This window comes from Dasypus novemcinctus, chromosome 8, assembly GCF_030445035.2.
Source record: "Dasypus novemcinctus isolate mDasNov1 chromosome 8, mDasNov1.1.hap2, whole genome shotgun sequence".
NCBI classification, from domain to species: Eukaryota; Metazoa; Chordata; class Mammalia; order Cingulata; family Dasypodidae; genus Dasypus; species Dasypus novemcinctus.
The window spans coordinates 11,814,416-11,819,792 of NC_080680.1; positions in this window are offsets into that span (position 1 = coordinate 11,814,416).

Consider the following 5,377-nt stretch of genomic DNA (forward strand, 5'->3'; position numbering starts at 1 on the left):
CAGAAAAAGATTTCAAAGTAATCATTGTAAATCTATTCACAGAACTAAAGGAAAGCATGATTAAGGAGATAAGGAAGATATGAATACAATGTTGCATCATATACAGAATATCGATAAGGTGATAGAAATGATAAAAAATACGAAATGGAAATTATGGATTTAAAAGTACAATAACTGAAATGAAAAATTCACCAGAGGGGCTCAACTGTAGATTTGAATTGGGAGAAGAAAGAATTGGTGAACTTGGAGAACAGCCAAAGCAATCCTGAAAAAGAACAAAGGAGTCAGACTCACACTTCGGGATTGCATAGCTTATTGCAAAGCAATGATAATCTAACAATGTGGAACTGGCACAAGGATAGACATATAGATCAGTGGAACTAAACTGAGAGTTGAGAAATAAATCCACATATCTCTGGTCAACTGGTTTTTGACAAGAATGCCAAGTCCACTCAATGGAGAAAGGAAAATATTTTCAACAAATGATATGGGACACCTGGATAACCTCATACCACATACAAAAATTAACTCAAACTCAATATGGATCAAAAATACCTAAATGTAAGACCTAAAATTATAAAACTCTTAGGAAAAAGCATAGAGGTAAATATTCATGACCTAGAATTTAGCAAAGGATTCCTAGATATGACACACAAAGCATGAGCAACAAAGGGAAAAAAAATAAATTGGATTTTGTCAAAGTTTTAAAAATTTTGTCCTTCAAAGGATACTATAAAGAAAGTATAAAGATAACTTAGAGAATGGGAGAAAATATTTGCTAATCAAAAATCTGACAAGGGACTTGTATCTAGAATATATAAAGAACTCTTACAACTTGATAATAAAAAGACAAGTAATACAAGCAAGAAGTAGGCAAAGGGTCTGAATATACATTTCTTCAAAAGAGATAACAAATGATCAATAAGCACATGATTAGATGCCCGATATCATTAGTCATCAGGGAAATGCAAATAAAATCCACAATGAGATGCTACTTCTTACCCTTTAGGATTACAATAATTAGAAAGACAGCTACAAGAAGTATTGATGAAGATGTGGGAAATAGGATCCTCCATACATTACTGGTGTATATATAAAATGGTTCAGCCATTTTGGAAAACAATTTGGCAATTCCTCAAATGATTAAACATAGAGTTACCAAATGGCCCAGCAATTCTACTCGATATTTATCCAAGAGAAATGAAAACATATGTCTATATGGAAACTTGTAAAAATGGTTCCACATTATTCATAACATCCAAAAGGTGGAAAAAACCCAAATGCCCATCAGCAGCTAAGTGGATAAACAAAATGTGCTCTATCCATACAATGGAATATTATTCATCAGTAAAGAGGAATGAAGTACTGGTACATGCCACAAGATGAATGAACATTGGAAACATTTTGCTAAGTGAAAGAAGCCAGTCACAAAAGATCACATACTATACAATCCCATTCACATGCAAATCCAGAATAAAGAAGTCTATAGATTAAGGTTGGGAGTGGGGACATGATGGGATATGGGACTGATAGCTAAAGATATGGGTTTTGGCATTTTTTTGAGGTGACAAAATGTTCTAAAATTGACTGTGGTGAGGGTTGCACATGCCTGTGAATATACCAAAAACCTTTGACTTGCCCATGCTACATCATTTAATTTATGGTATGTGAATTATATTTCAACAAAGCTATTCAAAATCACATCATGATGCAACATTAAAATGTAAAGTTAATACAGGCATGTAAGATTGCCTGGGATGCACACTATCCAAGAATGGACCAAGGTACAGGAAACAGGCATTTCTCTTATGCCTGGCCCTTGCGCTATGTTGGACAATAATTAGGTGTTGATATTTCATCGGCCAAAAACTCTCTGATTACTTCCAGCCATATATAATTCAGACAAGGAAATAACAAAACATGAAACTCACCTAAATAAGAAATACAGTATTTGGCAATATACTTAAAATTATTCTGTCAGTCCTAAAGGTCATGAAGAAGTCAAGGACTTGAGTGGATTAGGAAACACATAGCTGTGATGCCATTCCTACCTGCTAATTTGAAAAGCAACCGGACTCTTAAGAGGCTGAAATTGAAGAAGTCTTAAGAGTCTAACTTCCATTACAATGTGAGCCCTATAGGTGGTAGGGAACTTTGTCCTTTTTTTATTCTTTTCACTGTTGGAATTCTCAATGCCTGGCACATAGCAGGTGCTCGATAAATATTTGTTGAATGAAAGAAGGTCTGGCAGTGAAGAAGAAACTAAGTGTCTGGCTAAATGTATGCTTTTGTCAGTTTAGCACAAATCTGTAGCTCTTGACTAGCCATCATCTTTCCAACCTTTAAAAAATATTTTTATTGCAGGACTATACCCTTTGCATTAGGGGTGGTTTTATTGGGGCTGCCCATCTCAGGACAGGGGATTTGACCCAAAAAATGCCAAGAGATACTCTCTCTGGAGAATGTGACTCTTGAGTCACACACAGGGAGGCTCTCATCTGAGAACAATGCTAGATGTTAGATGTGTGAGATGCTGATTCTGAGCTTCCTGGGTGTCTGGGCTTCAGCCTTGGTCCTGTCCTTCCTGTGGGCTTGGTTGTCAAGGCTCCCCATTGGTTCTATGAAAAATACAATGTTCTTAGGATTAGTCCCCATTTTTGACATGTTTAAGTTCATTAGAGTTGGTTTCCATTGCGCCAACAACAACAAAAAAATCCTGAGTGAAAAAATTAGAATACAAAACGGTATACACTGAACGTAGAGGGCTTCTCTTCCTCAGTAGCTGTGATTGAGGTGATGATGCATTCCACAAGGACACAGAGTGTTTTCTGGGCGCTGTGGGCTCTAGGCTCTCTTCCTTGTCCAGTAGCCTCCTCCTGTGCTCCCACCTCTGCTCTCTCTCCCATAGGCCCATCCTCCATGCTGCTGCCCCGAGTGTGGCTATAAACACGGGCCCCTCCCACTCCAGCTCGAATTCCAGCAGTGAGTTCCTGGGGGTTATCCTCAAGGCATTCTTATCCTCATATCCCAGAGGGTTCACAGAAGGGGCTTCAGAAGCTCCACAGACCCTCTGGAACGTAGACAAAATTATGTGACAGTACTGTAGCTTTGTTTAGATTCACAAAGAGTTTTCTTTTCCTCAACCACCAATTTAGGCCCATCGCCTAGAGAAAGGAATTCATATTCATTCACATGTATATAAACGCATCCATAATTTGGACCTTCTGCTGCCTTATTTCCTCCTTTGTAGTCTATAAATCCAACAACTTTGAAGCACTTGTAATTCTTGAAATACACGGAGGTGTTTTATGGTGTAGTATAGCACACATGGCAGCTTCATCTGAAATGTTTTCCCCACACAGGCTCCTTGCCCTTTGCCAGCTGGAAATCTCTCCTTCATTCTTCAAAACTCCCTCAGGTATGACCCCTCTATCAGTCAGGGTTCTCCAGAGAAGCAGAACCAGCAGAACATAGTAAGCAATTGCTATAAGGAATTGGCTCACGTGGTTGTGGGGGCTGCCGAGTCTGACTTTTATAGGGCAGGCCACAGAAGTCTTCAGGCAGAAATTTTTAAGATCCCAGCAACCCTGAGTTATTGCTGCTAAGATGTCCAACAGATTGGATGAGTTCACCTTCATTATGGAGAGTAAGCTCCTTTACTTGAGGTCAACTGATTGAAGATGGAAATCCCACGTACGAAATATCTTGAGAGTAAAAACTAGGCCAGCATTTGACCAGAAAACTGGGGAACATAACCTAGCCAAGGTGACTTAGGATTAACCATCAAAACTTCTTTGGTGAAACTGATAAATTCCCTGGCAAGAATAAGCTTGTTCTGGAATAGTACTTCATTTTCATTTACCTGTATGTTATTGAATAAACCATGGAATTACAAACATTTGTTAATATGCTGTTGGTTTTTTTCAGATATGAGTCCTTCCCACTAGGACCATATTATTTTCTCTTTGTATCCTGTGACTGTTTGTATCTAAATAAACAATAGGTCTAAATAAACACAAGTAGGATAAATATATATTCTCCATAGGTACTAATTTCTGCTGGAATTGTCACATTTTTTAATCGCTACAACTCCACCAGTATTTAACACATTCTGTCTTGTGTGATAGCTATTTGATTGTTACGCATGGGTTTTATATACTTCTTTACAATGGAAGTTATTTGAAGGCAGGGCATTATCTATATCTTGTTCAGTTTTGTACTCTATATAGGACTTACCATGGAATATGGCACGTATCAGCATGTGCTCACGGAACTTTCTTGAGCAGAACATTTTACACACCTGAACAGTCCAATACAGTTTTGAAGATGTGGAGGCTGGCTCTTTTCAATTGTCCTTTCTCATTAATTAGAATATTTTTAAAAAATCATGAGATTAGTATATTGTTTCTTTTCCATTAACATACTTATTACAATATCACAGGCTTGGAATGGATACCTCAAAGCTTACCTAGTGCAGTTGTCATCTGTCAGCTTTCAGCCCATTCAAAATCAGGGATTTTCTACTACTTAAAAAAGTAGAATCTGGAGTGCCCATCCTATAGTAATAACAGTGGCTGTATCATTTTAAAGAAGATAGATGGAGGGCAGAGCAAAGGTGTATTTTAGGTCCAATGATAGATTTCTGTGCTTTACAACTCTCTGGCTTTACTAATTGCTCCCTCTCCCTGCCCCCACTTCAAATGTGGGTGGCCATCAGGCATTTCCTTCCTTTGAAACAGAACCAGAGACCCTTGAAATATTAGACCAAATTGCTTTTTATATCTTCTGTATTATTTGACCCAAGACATTTCCTTCCACTCCTCTTAGCATGTCTGCATAGCAAGACAGAAAACAGAGATGTATTTCAGGTCAAATAGCACAGTGGTGTGTTCCCAACAGTTGTAACTTGTTGTTTTATTTTGCCAAAGGGGTGCCAATGCAAATTACCAGAAATGGGATGGCTTTTATAAAGGGGATTTATCTGAGGTAAAAGTTCACAGTTTGGAGGCCGTGGAAAGTCCAAACCGAGGCACCATCAGAGATGCTTTCTCACGAAAGTCAGCTACTGATAACCATGGCATGTTGCCACATGGTGAAGCAAGATGGTTGCAATGGCTACTGAGATTTCAACCTTCCTCTCCAGGCTCACTATCTCTTTTTGAGCTGCTCTGTGGGCCCAGGATCTTGTGACTGTGTGCGTAGGCGATCCTGTAGTCCTCTTTCTTACATAGCTGGATTAAGCAGGGTGGCTTCCTTTTCCTGTGTCTGTTTGTCTGTCTCTGTGTATCTGTTTATATCAGAACCAGAAAGAGGGCAGAGACTCAACCTGACTTATGACTCATTGACACAGTCCAAGAAAAAGCCCTCAAGCCATTTT